This window comes from Drosophila grimshawi, unplaced genomic scaffold (genome assembly GCF_018153295.1).
Source record: "Drosophila grimshawi isolate 15287-2541.00 unplaced genomic scaffold, ASM1815329v1 contig_848, whole genome shotgun sequence".
NCBI lineage: Eukaryota > Metazoa > Arthropoda > Insecta > Diptera > Drosophilidae > Drosophila > Drosophila grimshawi.
The window spans coordinates 11,644,666-11,661,586 of record NW_025063692.1 but is presented as its reverse complement, the minus strand read 5'-3'; positions in this window follow the sequence as shown (position 1 = coordinate 11,661,586).

Below are 16,921 nucleotides of genomic sequence, written 5' to 3'. Positions count from 1 at the left end.
GTACGAAATTAGCTACCCTTGTCGACTGTTCCCGTTATGAGTGTGCCTGTCTCTGTCTCTCCCTGTGCTTGCCTCTGTGTGTGTGTGTGCTTTGCTCGTATTTTTTCGGCTTCACAGACTTGAATTTTCGTTGTCTGATCCCACTATTTATAAAATTTCAATAAATATTTTGCAGGCCTGGGCCACAAAAAAAAAAGGGTTGCCATCGAGCACACACACTGACTACCGTGACGCAGAAAGATCAAGTATCCAAAAACAATCTCAAAAAAAATTACCATACATAAATTATTATAGTTAAACATATAAAAATAAAAAGATTTCGTTGTTATAATTGTTGATGAGACTTGTCAAACTATTTAGTATCTGCACAACATCTTTAACACTCTCTTTTTGAATAGGTTCTTTTTGAAGACAAAGCAGCAAAGATCAATTTCATTTTGACTATAATTTAGTCATTGTTCCACTGTGCACTGTCTACATATGTGTCTTTTTTTTTGGGGAGAGTCGAAGTGTTTTTGGTCGTATGTTTTTTGCTGATTTCGATTATTTTGGCAGGCGCAAATGACTGCATCAATGTGTGCATTGATTGCCATTTTGGGTCTGCGCGCGCCTCTCCCCTCTCCCTCCTGCTCCACAGTTGTAAGCCCGGTCTCAACAACGGGCCACTAACTAACCGTCTAACATTTGACGCTTGTCACGCCCCCTACAAAAACACCCCGCCAAACGTCCCACAAGCTGACGCGGCGCAGCAACCGCAAACAAATCAACAAAGCAATCAACGTCTATTTGTATTTTCATACACACACACACACTCGCACACACACACACACTCGCACACCCACTCACTCATACATGTGATGGCCAAAAAGTGCAAATCAAATTTTGTGTGCTGTGCTTGCCACAATTTCGACCAAAATAACGCGGCTACACGCAGCTATAGATGGAGATACCAATTCATGAATAGTTCATGCCCACCCCTAACCTCGCCTTCCCCCTCACCCTTCACCATTCCCCCGACCGTTGTAGTCCTTGCAGCCGAAACGGACATGAGAGGTGCTAGGCACCGCCTGCAGAGGTTGATTTCCTTGTGCTGAAGCGTTCAATTAGACACACGTGTTGCCTTCAAGGTCGGTCGGGCTCATTACTATATAGTATATAGTTTATACGCACCTGCCATGCATTTCTAACATCTGCCTATATCTATATATAGTGAAGTAGACCCGATTTGTGTAGAGGTATCAAGTATATGTATTCTTGATCTGTCAGTCTGTATGCAAACAATTCCTTCAATTTAATTTTTGAATATAAGCGGCTTGATCGAATTACTTTATCATATATATATACAAAATATGCGTGCTTATATATCCATATAAAAATATCCATAAACATGCATGCAACCCTTTGTGATGCAGTAGACCAACACAAATGTGGAATACCAGTCAGGAAATAGAAATAAAATTAATCAAATTTGCTTAAGATGTACAACAATTTTAGACTTGCTTGACTCCAGTCTAAAAGGATATGTAATCTTCTCTTACTTGTTATATTTTATTATCACTTTTAATTTGATTTCAAACCACGCTTAATATATTCAAGGCAAGTGCTTGTATCTAGCTTATTAAGTTTGTAAATGTTATTAGGATGCCACAATTTGGCTTTCTAGATTTGCTGTTTGCTGAAACTCAAAATGTTGTTGTCCAAATCAAATCGTGATCAGATGAACCGTCAAAAAGACGAGGAAAAAAAGTAAATATAATAATTTCCGTTTGGGTAATAATACAGGAAATACCCATTTCGAATGGGAAGTATCGATAGCGATTATTGTAACGATTGTGTCGCATCTGAGTTAATGGCACAAAATTAGTCAACAATTTGCGCTGCATTCAGGGATTCGGATTCGAATTGGGATTGGGATTGGGATTGGATGATGTGTTGTTGTTTACACTTCAGCAGCGACAACAAAAGGGAGCAAAAAAAAAAGAGAAAGAAGAAAAGCGAAGGGCAACAAAAAAATAGACAACAACACAAATTATTTCCGTCTTATTACACAGCAATGCCATATAAGCTGGTCATAAGAATAAGCACTCGAAAGGGTACAAGCTTGGCGCTGGAACTGCCGTTGGAGTTGGAGTTGGAAATTGGAGATTGGGTTCAGGCTGCGGGTTCGGGTTCGGGTTCGGGTTCAGCTCAATGTGTCAGCGCACAACAAAAGAATGGCAAATGTTATGCCAAAAACGTTGAGAATAATAACTACACCAACAACAGCAAAATACCGGAATATTTCGCAAAGGCGTAGAAAATGTTGAGCATAGAATGGAGACATGCCTGAGCATGACGAGCGGACACCCTGTAATGAGCTGAACTTTGTTTTCGAATATGCTTTATGATTTTCTCATAATCTTTTCATTTATCAGTATCGCATTTATAGATATTTGCAGTATATGTCCTTAGTAAGAAACCCTGAGCAGAGATTGTTTGACAAGCAAGTACCAAGTAGCTAAAGAGTTTCTTGAGCAACTCCGTTTGTTATGCAGTTCTTGTAAAAACGAATTGATTTGTGAGAAACCAAGATTTATGTGTTGAATTCCTTTACGCTTTCTTAATTCAAATAGAGAGGAGCAGCAGTGTCCTATACCAACATTATCATCCATGTCAGAGATACTGGGTATTCAGATAAAAAATCCCGATAGCCGATAGCATTTCGTTCAACAAATGGAATTGTGGAAAGGTGCTGTTATTCTGTGATTCGCCACGGCTCTAATAAACTCTGACCAAATGCGGCTATGGCAAATCAGTTCAGCCAGCCAGCCAGCCGGCCAGGCAGCCAGTCAAATGGACAGCGCTTTGTCAGCGCCGAGATACAAGATTCGAGTGATGCGATTGCGTAAGCGACGCGTCATAAACTGTACAAGTGCACTAGAGTACTTGTAATCCAGCCCCCATTCCCCATTCCCACTCTGGATTGCCATCAGTTTATGCTTGTATTGTTGGTAATCCTCCTCCTGGCTAGCTGGCGTCCCGGCTGGACACACTCGACATTTGACAAAAGCGTCGAGCAGCATTGGACGCAAACAAAAGGAACTGCCTTCGTCGAAAACACAATGAAGTGAAAAATATGATATGAAGGGTGCCCAGAGAGCAACAGAGACAGAGAGAGAGAAAGAGAGAGAGAGAGAACACAACCCTCCAGCTTGCCCAATTGTATTTTGATTTCCATTGTATATTTTGAATACCCTGTAACCATGAAAGCTGCTTAAGCAACAAACATGATACCGTGTGTGATCAATTTGAGCATACATTCCTAATCATCCAATAAATGAATGATGTTGCCGATATAAGATATTGTTCATATATATATATATATACTTATGCACGGCTACAGGGTATTTGCTAGTCGGAGCACACCCAACTCCAGCACTCTTGTTTTGCTCCGCTACATTTTTTTATATTTTTTATTATTTATTGTGATTTACAGTTGAGCGCTTGATTTGATTTTCAAGTGGTTCCCACGCCAGCCGCAGAAAGCGAATCCGATGGACAATTTGCAGCTCGAGCTTCCTGACAAACATGACCAGCAGCAGAATCGCCCCCATCTCCACCCCCTCGACCCCATTCCAGCTCATTGAAAGCACCCCCGTAAGCTTAGTTAATTAGTGGCCATCAGTCAATTGGAGGTCGAGCCCTAGCTTCCTGTTTCTTTTTTTGTTTTCTTCTTTTTTTTTTTGTTGTAGCTTGGGGCGCATTTCGATAACGATTGCAAAAATAGTACTCGATACACGACACACGGGTCTCTGTGTGTGTGTGTGTGTGTGTGTGTGTCTGTCTGTGTGAGTGTGTAACAAAAGCGAACTTGAACTTGCAATTTGCATTTAGGAACGTAGAACTGAATGTTCGCTCAGTCTAAGCTGCATAATGGAATTAGCCGGTTCCACTCCGACATCGTCCTTCCTTATCGATGGGGCCCCAGGGACGCATACGTTAACGCCAAAATGCGTCCGTCCGTCCGCCAGTCCGTCCGTCCGTCCGTCCGTTTGTCGGCAACCCCGCTGCGTCGACCCGCTCGCAAATCATCGATTGCCATTCGCAGTTTTTGTCCCATCTTTTTTCATGAGGCGACATACTTCCCCCCTCCCCTCTTCTTGCACAGTTCCAGTCTTGCTGCGCCTTGTTTATGCCACTTTGATTGTCTCACGTGTGGACAATTTGTTTGCCTCACAAGCTGAACGTTGAGCGCTGAGCGCTGAACGCTGAAAGCAACTTTAGGCAACTTTAGCAACGAATGTGCGCATTTCGCTCTCCATAAATCCGACAGCATTAACCCATAATTTTTTAATAGATTTCTCCAATGCTGTTGCCGCGATGCTTCCTTGTTAGGTGGATACACTGAAAGAAAGCGTTTTACGCAAAGAACGAAGAAAGTTCATTTTTGAATGGAATATGTTGAGCTATTTATTTAGATTTGCGACTGTTTAGAGTTGAAATGCTGTCAAGTAAAGCAACCGGAAAACTATTTCATTCATAAGCATGAAAGTTGTAATAAGAACTTGAGGATATTTCTTGGCAATATCAGCAATTTTAGAGCTCTCCGTCTTAGATTGATGACAACTTTAAATTGCCTTGCTGTTGAATTCTTTCCAGATTTTTGAATAATTTAGTAAAAAGGATCGCCTTCCAGCAAAATGTTTATATTTTCAAAAACAATTCAATAAGCTGATCAACAACAAAAATAAACAAATTGTTTTTCTGAGTGCTATATATGCTTTTGCTGAAGATACAGACTGATTTCGAGTAGAATTGCTTGCTTTGGCAATCGAAGCGAAGTGGCGGCGAGTGCAGCAGTGTGGATGGGAAGGATGTGGAGAAGGATATAGGGGAGGGGATCTGGAGAGGATGGAGCGGGGTCTTCAGCTCAAGTTAAGAGCGTAACAAAAATGCGCATCACGTAGCGTCGTTCAAAGTGAATATGTCCAAGTGAATGTTGCGTGATAAGCGCCCAGAGTTATTGCGTCTGCCAAGTGGCTCCATATACACACACACACACACACACACACCCATATAAGAGTGTGTGGACAAACAGCACGCGACGCCATGCAATAAATGTTGCCTACTTCATTTTTTCCATTTTTTTTTGTGTGGGGTTTCTGTGCAAATATTTATTGAACATTTTAATTCGTTTGTTGTTGCAAATAAATTCTGATTTATTGGCAATAAAGCGCACAAATAGACAATATGTTGGCACCGAAACTAGCCGAACAGCAACTGATAAACAATCCCACCCCCATACCCCATACCCCATACCCCCATCGCCCAACCCCTCGCTGAACTGGACAAATGGACACAAACGTTAAGCTGCTCGTGTGCTGAATTTTGAGTTTGTAGCATCTCCCTGGAACATCAGTTATATATATCTTATATATAGTTTTGCTACCATTAACTGATGTTGCTTTAAAGTTTTTTATGCCCTAAGAATTGATAACAAAAAGGTTCTGGAAATTTAGAATGAGATTTGAAGTGGAAATGTTTTTAATGTGTCTTCATAAAAATATTCTCTAGAAAGATTGAAATGCATTTAAATAATTGAAATTTTTTGGTAGCAATATTGGAATACATTTATATCAACAGCAATCACCGAATGATTATTTTGGGACTAGTGCATAATGCTCTTCATAAGTCTTAAATCGTGTTTTGTTTTTAATAAAATTTTATGTTCCATGCCCCAATGCCTCAATTTTGACCGAAAGGAATTTTCATAGTGTTTATCGTTTTGGCTTTAAAGCTTTGTAAGATATTAGTGCCAAGGTTACTCAACACATCCTCAGCTTCAAAGCTTTGGTTGCCAATTATTGTTTTCCTCTCTTCCCACAGCTCACCCACGCCTCTCTCTACTCATTATCAATATGAATCTTTCCACCTGTTTTCAGCTGGGTTCAGGGCATACTCATATTATTAGGCACTTTGCAGCATAATTTTTGTAATACTAATTTTTGTTGCAAGTGGTTTTTATACCATTTGTTTTACGCTCAATCAAAGTCCAGCAAATGCTGCTGTTGTTTTTTTGTCGCAAGCTGTTGTTGTTGTTGGTGCTGCTTCTGCTGTGTGTCATTGTCATAGTCATTGTCTGGGGCAGCTTTTTACTGTAGATGTTGTTGTTGTTGTTGGTTTTTTGTTAATAACAACACCCTCATGGCCAATAGAGCAGCGCATCAGCGTCGCTGTGGCAAGTTTTCTTCTGCTGCCGTCGTTGTCGACGCGCTGGTGGCAAGTGCGTTGAGGCATGTGGCAATGTGGCATGGCTATATGAGTAGTATGCTATAGCGCGCCACATGTCGCTCATCAGTCATCGCAGACCGGCACACACACACATACACACACACACACACACACACACACACAACACACCATACCCACCCACACAAGCACAGCTGGCGCGTCTAGCATTGTCAATGTGGCAGGTTGATTGTTGTTGCTACCTTTTTTGCATAAGTGCCACACACACACACACATACACGCACACAGAAAGAAAATTCAGGTACAATTTGGATAGACAAACTCTAAGCACAATTCAGTATTTTTCAATGTTACTGAACAGGACGGCAAAATTAATAATTTCAGAATTTTAATAATACACTCGAGAAAAGTATTCTTTATTCATATATAATAATCTCGTTATTATAAGATGAATTGTTTTGAACTGTCCTTAAATGACAACTAACTTATGTGATTTTAATTTAGTTGCTGTAAAATTTTGGCATTGTTCATGAGTATTTTATGTTCTTTTCTAGATTTTCCTTATCTGAATAATAAATTCAAAGTAAAAATTTTTTTTTGTTGAGTGCAGACGCTTTTCAGGTGTGCCTGTGTGTCTTTTTTTTGGTTTTGGATTTTTGCTCTTGTCTGTGACAACAGCAGTTGTTGTTGTTGTTGCTTTTTTTTTGCTGCTGCTGCTGCTCCTGCTGCTGTTGTTGTTGTCTTTGTTTTGGCTGCTTCATTTTTTGCTCAGCAACAACAACAAAAGGCTAACGAATTTTGAGGTTGTTGACGCCAGAGCTGATGATGATGATGATGCCGATGCTGATGCTGATGACAACTGCTGCTGCTGCTGCTGCTGCTGCTGCTGCTGTTGTTCTTGCTACTATTTACCTTAATGATAAGGCGCTTGTCAGTCAGTGCGTCAGCCAGTGCAAAGGGGTTGGGGGCTAGGGGGGTTTGCGGGGCGCTTGTGTGGCAGACAGTCGTCAAATGTTGCGGCGCTTGTGGTTGTTTTATGCCATTTGCCTTGAGAGCCAGGACAACAACAGGATACGAGCAGCACGACGGCAACATGTGCTGTGCTGCTGTGTTTTGTCAAAAAACATATTTGCCTTGTCTTCGCATATGTACGTGTGTGCTTGTGTGTGTGTGTGTGTGTGTGTGTGTGTGTGTGTGTGTGTGATGACACAAAAAGCAGAAGCACAAGCACACATTTCACCAAATATAATTATTAAACATGTTGCCAATTTTTGGCGAGCGCTTTTTAATCCTGTTGTCTGCGCAATCCCCACGGCAGCCACGCCCACTTCATATGCCACTGTGTGTGGCATATAAATATAAAACTGTATTATGCGGTTGTGGCTTATGTTGTGATCGCATCACAAAAGTTGTTGGGTGGGATGATGAGGGGTGTGCCAATGAATGGGTTGGGGTTACAGCAGCAGCAGCAGCAGCAGCTGTCGATGCGTACATTTTTTGTTTGGTTAATTGTGGTTGCCAGTTTTTTGGCTGCTTGAATGCCATTTTGCTGCTAATAAAGGCACTTAACATTTTTCGGTTTTGTGTTCAGGTTTGGTTGCACTAGCAACGTGAACTGCACATTTGACTAGCAATCTAATTGAGCAACAATATTTTACTGCTATAAATTGACCAAGCGCAAAAAATATTCATGTCATTACGCTCCCCACATTTGGCAAAGGAATATCAATATTATGGGATCACTATATCATAAGTTGCCATGGGAAAAATCGGTCTGAAGTTGTGTTATAAGTTGTCATAAAACGTCATGTGTTTTCTATATATTTTTGTATAACACACAAAAACATAGCACAGAAATAACTTTACCAACAGCGATCCAGTTTTGAAAAACTAATGTTTTTTAAATATGTTTTTAACATGAATACTACATTCAATATTTTAGCTCGAAATAGACATATCTATAAGAACTTGGGATCAGATTTAACTCCTCTCACAAATTATTAATTTCTACTGTTCAACCCATTTATATATGCATATTACAATTGAAAACATATTTTTCTGTAATTTTCAAGGAATAAGCTTGATAATATAACAATTTATATTATACAATTATAATTGATACATGTGCCTTATTTTTATTTCATCTTAGTAAACATGATATTAGTATCGCTTCCCACATAAATTTCGAGTCTGAATTTGCTCGGATTTTGTTTGATGATGATTCCCTAATACTCCGGCACACGATTTATGGAGCTAAGTATATAAGTACATATATATATATATAAATATATATATATATATATATATATATATATATACTTTCGCTTTATCTGCCGAGGACTAAGTGAGCACTTTCAGTGGATATATATCTTATATGCACTGCGAAACTATTTCGAATTTCAAGTCAAGTGACAGCACTAAAGTAATGCTAAACAGGGACAAAAAAAAAACAGAAGCAACAACAACAAGTGAAAGAGAAACAAGGCACCAACAACAAAAAGCATTAATTTTAATTTCTACCCAATTCTCTTTGTAACGATGTGAAAATCTCTTAAGTACTCTTGTCATTGACACTCAAACCCCAAGCAAAAAAAAAAACAAAAAAAGCAAGCAGCGACACACAATACACACACCCCCTCCTGGGTATGTGTGTGTGTGTGTTGGTGGTGTGGGTGGTGTGGGTGTATGGCAAGCGAGGGCTTAACCTTAGTTAAGCTGTTGCCCGTCGTCTGTCTGGGCTGTCGTGTCTGTCTGTCCTTCTGTCCGCCTGTCTGTTGACGGGCGGCTGTGACACAATCTCATCAACAGATCACAGATTTGCAGCTCGTCCTCGTCGCGCACTGATGACATCTGTGGTATTTTCAACGTGCGACGTGACCGGCATAACCGGCACAGCCAAAACCCAGGGAAGTAGAATGTTGTAGAGCTATGCACTACCGGGTGGCAGGGTACCGGGGGATTCAGCTGAAGGTAACTGCCAGCACTGGAGTTGGGGTATCGACTGGGGCAGCTCATGGACTCATGGACTCATGGACTCATGGACTACTGGACTGGCGGACAGACAAATCCACCGGCCTGACTCTGCCTCGACATTTGACACGCGCCGCTTTGGCAGCCGTCAGCCTTCAGGACGTTCAGCACGACATTTGCCCACCGACAGCCGTGGCCGTGGTTCTTATTGCTCTATTATTTTTTTTTAATAGTATACCCTGTAAAATAAGCTCAATTAAGTGCATTTTTATTTTATCCAAAAATATATCTATAAATATGTATATATATATATGAGAAGTACTCTTAGGACACATTCTTTTCAAGCTAGAGTTGTTTTTAGACATCATCTCTCATTGCGTAAAGATTGAAATAGGTTTTATTTATATTTGATAATACATAGAATTATAGACTTCAATCTCAGGAATTATTGTGGGCTTAGTGTCGATCTCAACAAATGTGTACACTTTAGTTACAGCCGAAGTAAGCGAGATATATTTGTCAAATCCAAGATGTGATAATTCTATTTAATATGTTATCCAAATAAATGTTATATTGCTTTCTTCTGCAATATCTAGAAATAGTTCTTATTTTTATTGGAAATTTGAAATATTAAATTTATGCATTATTTATGGTTTGTGTATATAAAATTTACTTGAAGTTTTACGATTAATTTGTTGCTAAACTACCCCGTCGAAAGTCATTTTCTTTTACGATAAGCTGAAACTTCTTTGTACAGGGTATATATTAATCCAGCTTACCATTTTTTTCGTATTGTGTGAGTGTTTTTTTATTTTTGATTTTTTGCCAACTTAATATGGAGGTCAGCGTTTCCACTGGTCAAAACTTCCCGCTGTTCCTGTTGCAATATTAATTTTGAGAATGGCACGTCGCACATGTGGAGAGCATGCGAGATGGACCCATCAGGGAGCTTGTGGGATGGAAAAGGGGGGAGAGGGGGTGTGGATGTCATAATTGTCCTCGATAAGGCCGAGCAACGGCATTTTTGTTAGCCTTCATTTGATTCGTAGAAAATTGGCCCAATTAACGCAAGAGAAGCAGAAGGCAGCCAGGCTGGCAGGAGAAGGAGCGAAGAGAAGCGGGCAAGACAAGGCAAGGCAAAAAAAAGGCAACAAACGAACAACTCAATTTATCACGCACAACTAAAGTGATTTGTTGCCAATGCCAACCAAAAGGAACCTGCATACCGCACCCCTACCCACTCCTACCGCTTCCCTACCCCAAGCAAGCCACACTCTAGTCAAGGCCCAAAAGTCAGTGGCATGCAAAAAACGCAGGGTAGGAAATTGTTTAATCAATTCATCAGACGTGCATGTTGCATAGGCGTGTGTATATATTATATTATGTGTGTGTGTGTGTGTATCTGTATGTGGCAATAACAGACAGGATATTAACTTACAATTTGGAATGTGGGGAAAGCGAGGCGCGTTGTAAACGTTAAACGACCAACAAAAATTTGTTTGAATAATTACCGAGACAACAACACTCACGTGTGTATGCGAGTGTGTGTGCGAGTGTGTGTGTGTGTGTGGTGGGGTGGGGTGTGAGCTTGACCGTGCTGTTATTTGGTCATGTTATTGCCCTGCCCCATCATTGACTTTACAAGCAAACAATTTGTCAAATGCAAATACACAAATAACCCTGCTTGGACGCCTCGTGCCCAGACCACTCTTGGATTTTGCCAGAGCTCTGCCAATTGAAAAACGATTCGAAATCAATCACAGCCGGCATGCTGTGGCGTTGTGGCTGTGGCGCGACCGCAGTGTGGCAAATGTTGCAAGGGCACTTTTGGGGCAGCTGGAGAGGTCCATTAATAATTCCTGTGGCATGTTTTATGGCCGCAGCGACAGCAACAACAACAGCAGCAGCAGCCAACAAAACCCTTTCGCACCCACCCACACACACACACACACACACTTAGCAAAATATATATATTTTTTCCGGAATTTGGACAATCGTCCTGATATACAGATAATATTTTTCTTCTTTTTTTTTGTTTTTAATGTAATAAATTGAAAAGTTGATAACTCCATATTTATTCCAAATATCTATTTTATTTATATTTTGCAAATACTTCGCTATACTCTCAAAAATATATGTGGAAACATTTATTTGAAGTTTGTACACACCTGCTTTTTAAACTTTTATGCAATAAGATTAATAATATTTATATTTTGATATTTTTTTTTATTTTATTGAGAGTCAGAAACATTTTTATCAATTGTCCGCTCTTGGGAACTGAATTTCTCCGACTTTACGAAAATTAAAAAATTTTAACTAGGATTTCTAGAAGAAAAAAACAAAATTATTCACTTTCTGCCTGGGGCATTTACATATATTTTTTTCTGAGTGCACAGCTCTCTCTTTCTCTCTCACACTCAGGCACGCATGCAAAACGTGACTTTCAACTGTTGACCATTTATTGGCATGTTACTAACCCTCACCCTCACCCTCACCCACACCTCATCACCCTCAGCCAGCAAGGTCGTGTGCTGTCCAGGGCTATCGTGTGCCGCCATCGCCAGCCAAATTGATGGGCAGTCATCAATTTCACTTGTTGGCCATTCGCCATCTAACAGAAACCGGCTCCGGCTCCGGCCCCGCCCCTCAACCGCCTCGCGCCTGTATGATTGCCCCCCAATTTGAATTGCTGGTTGTTTTTGGCTCTCGCGCTCTATTTGTCAACGATTTGGCTTCGACTCCAACTCCAACTCCAACTCCAGCTCCGATTTCAACATCCGATGCGGATGCGGTGGGTGTGACATTGTGCACTCAATTAACCAGCTGGTTTTTGGGGGCGGCAAATTGCGAAACTGGTGTTTTTAGCACTTGGTGTATGGCATGTATCATACTCGGTGTGTGAGGAGCACTCCTTGCTGCAGTTGCAGTTGCAGCCCAGCCAGCCAATCAAAGGTCTGATAAAGCGATGCGGCCAGCACTTCGCAGAAGGGATGCTGGTTGATGCAGCTGCAATTGTAAATCAATTTAATTGGTCGGCAATTAAGCTGTACTTAATTATAATCATAATTATAAGTAGTTGTGTCATATGGAAATGTATCTGTGAGATATATATTCAAGATTCTAACTTATCTGTATTGCATTACTTATATCTGGCAGATACAATTGTATTTCACAGACACAAAAAAAAAAGAAGAAATTGACAAAATGTGTGTGAAACAACAACACAAACAATAAGGAAAAGTATCTGCATCTGTGCATGTGTATAATACAAGTGTCAATAACTTTATGTAACTGCAACTGTAGATACAAGTGCATTTCTCAGCTAGAAATGTATCTGCAACTCACAGAAGCAGTGGGCAAATGTATTTATGAGTTTGACTCCGCTTTGTGAGTAAGAAATATATCTGCAGATATTCATTTTTGGGGAAATGAAATGTTTGACAAACTGTTTTTAGCCTTAGCTTCAGCAAGTAGCTGCCACCATTGTTTTGGAGACAACTTCCTTGAATCGGTTCGTAGTCTGTGAAAATTGAGCTCTGCTTTAATGCTTTCATTGTAGTTCTCAAACATTTGATTTGCTAGTTAACCTATTCAGATGCAAAGTATTGGAAAGTAACCGCCCAATTTGTACGCTAGACTTTACAGTTTGAACCACACACCTCGAACTGCGCCCGCTTCTATTTTACTTTCCTTTTGGGTGGTGGCAAGAACTGAGTTCTGCCTGGTTTCGATTGCGGAGAGCGCATTAACTTGTCAAGCCACAGAATGCAAACATATTTTGGGCATTTGCTTCAACCAGACACACAAACACACACACACACACACACATTGACAGAGAGGGGGGAGGGAGTTGTGGGAGAATTTTGCAGCATGGCATGTACATAATTTTTGTAATACTTTGCGCGATTTGCGCGCGATTATAAAAGCTTTTCGCGGTACGACCCCCATAATTCATATGATGTCGACTGGAAAATGTTTACAACACCAGGAGAAGATTGCAGGCAGACGCAATTCGGCGATTCCGCAATCCGCAACCCGCAACCGCACCCAATAGACACTGAAATGCACAGACAGCAAATGGTGGGTGGGAAAGGGGGAAGAGTAGAGCAGGGGAGAGCATCAGCATCAGCATCAGCATCAGCGGCATCAACACAACTCACGAGACTAGAGCGCCATTATCGTTTTGGCGTCCTTGCCGCCAACCTAATGCAGCACAGCCATTTATACGTCTATCGGCAAGGAGTAAAACATCAAGAGCACCAGTCTATAGCAGGGGGGGTGGGGGTGGGGGCTGAGAACCACTGCGGGGCAGGGGATACTAGCAGCTAGAAATGTTGCGAGCGATTTTCGCAAGACAGCAAAATATTCAAATGAAAATTTATGTTTGCATTATGAATTTTTATATAGTGTTGCTTTTCGTAGGCATTTTTATGTGTCTGTCGAGCAGAGTGTGTGTGTGTGTGTGTGTGTGCATTCAACCCCGCAACAGCTCTAACACTCACACACATACACCCTCCTCCCAACTCCCTCCTCTCTCCTACAACTCCACTGGTTGGGTGAAGTAACTCGTCGGCGTGTGGAAAATTATTAAAATGTCGTATATAATGGCGCTTCGCTTTTGGCCGACTTCTTCTTCATCTTCCATCGTGCGGGGGGGTGGCGAAAGTGAACAAAATTTATGCGTTTATAGCATTCATAATTTTCAAATTATTATTGTTATTCTCTTCCGCCGGCATCATCAGGCCTAAGTGCGTGCCAAGTTTGATGGGCTTCGCTTTCGCATTGGGTTTATTTTGCCAAACGCTTTGATTACCCCCAGCCATGTCTTCGACCCTGCCCCAAATATACCTCATCCTACAGCTGCTGTCTCAAATCTGTGATTATAATAAACTCCTCATATAAGTGGGCAAATCCAATGACCAATTTAGCCACACCCCCAACCCAACTCACAAGAAAAAATAAATAAAAAATGAGACAAAAAGCAAGACCCTAAGACACTAAAACCTTAACTTGTATTTATAGCTACTTTAAGATACTTTAGTTTAGTTCGTGACATATTCAGATGCAGATACTTTCCGTTTTTACGTAATTCTACATATATTCAGTCATATCCATTCAGCTTCCTTGAGTATCTTTTAATTAAATTCACTTTTCAGCTACTTTCAGTTTCTTAAAGTTTCCTCAAAATTTGTTTCAATTACTTTTAGTTTTCTTCAATTTCTTCCATATCTGTTGTAGTCACTTCCAAGATGCTGCCAGCATTTGCCAAATCATTCCAGCACCTTTCAGGTGACACTGTAGCTTTTCAAACCTACGTTCTATTAAGATACTACACCCTCTGTTCCTGGTCCTTTTCCCAGTATAATTCAAGTACTTCCCAAGTTGTTTTACTTGCACCAGATCCCATTAACAACTTCCACCTTATATTTAATTACAGCTTAAAGATTAAGACATACCCAAAAGTAAATTCTACCTCTTTTCAGATCGTTTCTGTTATCTTTACATTTCGTCATCTTCACAAAGGACCTTTTGTAGTTCTAGGACTTCTTGGAAATGACTGTTGCTTCTGGCTTTAACTCCTGGCTTATTTATTTTTCGGCAAATTCCAGCTTTTCTTTCAGTCTTCCTGATTTTTTTGTCAACTTCCCAGATCTACCAAGTGTATTACTTATCCAATTATTTGCAGATCTCTGCATCTCATTATAGCTGACAAACTCTTTCCAGCCCTATTTGCATCTCCCGCCATCTCTCACACACATCTCAATTTAAACGAGCTATTAAAACTAGTCAAGAGACTCGTTTCACCGAGAATCGCTACTCATTAGCGATCTAAATGGAGCCATCGATGCAGGAGAGAGCAGAGTGCCCGACAGCACTTAGTTTCGTAATGAAGCTACAAAATGTTTGTTAACTTATTGTTGTTATTGCTGCTGAGTGTGGCTCTGACACAGGCATTGATTTGTTTTCGCTGCTCGTTCGATAAATCTTCTCGCAGGAAACGGCCCAAGCAATTTATTTGTAAATGGAATCGATTAAAAAGCAATCGCTGCATGCCAATACCCTTAACTCTCCCCACAATTCCCTCTTAGTGAGCAGACGACACCTTTGTGGCGCCGTTAGTCACGTTACCAACTCTCCAAGCAATTCCAACCTTGTGACAACAGCAAGCTCCATTTTTGGGCCAGAACAGCAGGTGGCCCAAAAGCCTAACTTCCAGTAACCTCCCAGCAACCAAAAACCCTAAGACACTAAACCCAACAACAACAACAACAACTACAACACAGCAGCAACAACAAGCCCAAACACCAACCTCAGTCTTCGTCTGCGTCTGCGTCTGCGTCTCCGTCTCCGTCGCAATCTTAGACTCAGCCTCCCCCTTTGTTGACTCCACCCTCGGAATCGATGATTACATCATCTTGTATTACAAATTTCTTATCGAATATATTTCGTCGATTACCCCCTTGGGTAAAATTTATTTGCTGTCATTGCAGAGCGCGACAGTTAAAGGATTTATACATGGAACACACACACACACACACACATAAAACACCAAACCAGAAACAGACCGAATCTCAGCCAGTGTTGTTAAAGTTCCATAAACTAACAACTTGTGGCGACTTGCGGCGAGAAGCTCTCTACTCATTTATGCAGTTAAGTGTTATCTTCAGAGTATGTCAGGCTGTCGAACAGCTGAATTTGCTGCAATCGTCAGTTCAATTTTAGTTTAGTTAAATAAATTATGAAAGCTTAAAGTCATGTAGCAGTTTAGTTTGCATAAAAATTTATAGTTACAAATTTGAGTCATAGAAATGAACAAAATATAGATACAAATAAAATTAATTTACAAAATGGGAAATGTAAAAAAGAATCATTGTGAACAAATTGGATAGACAGTTTACTTCTTGGACTTATTGGCGATAAGCATTTCAAAAATATATATTAAATATTCATTTTGAGTTTAGAATATAAACTATAAGCAAAATGTTTTGATTATTATATATCGATTCAGTTTTGACACTTGACAACTTTATTGTGTCGAAATTTTTGTCAGCTTTTTCAGTCAGTGCAAGAAATGCACAAGTTAAAGCATAATTTGGTAAGAAATGCTGCTCTGCCTTTTATCAGCAAGATAGTTACTGCTGCTTACTCATCAAATTATTTGTACTTCACGTTAGGAATTCCATTCCTGTTTAGACCACCGTTTATCAAGTATATAGAATAAAGATAAATATTACTTTAAATATATAAATGAACTACAAATGGGTATCAATACTTTCTTACCTACTCAACTACCAACTCAAATGCGCTCCCGACTTGGAAGTCAATCCTTTGATATAGTTCTCAATAAACGGTTTATTTATGCGTTGGCTGAGTTGTGTGCCCCACTTGTGCCAAACCCACTCGCCTTCCAAACGTCAAATGCTGTTTTTTGTGTGCAAATTTATAAAAAAAATAAACGCCTTAACTCGAGGTTTTGGGGGCGGAGTCCGTCGCAAACCGCAGCGTTATCCCAAGCTGAGTTCCCGTGCTGGTCTCTCCAGCCTTTCTGGGTCTCAGTTCCGCTCAGGCGGAACATCTTGTAAACATACTTAGCTGCAGCTCAGGTGTAATAAGTACGCCTTCAAGTGTGCCCCCTCCTGCCTCCAGGTCAGGTTGCTCCGTTTTCTAGCCGACGTTTTTTGGCCACGCTGCTAATTTCTTTCATCTTGGAAATTGAGCTGTG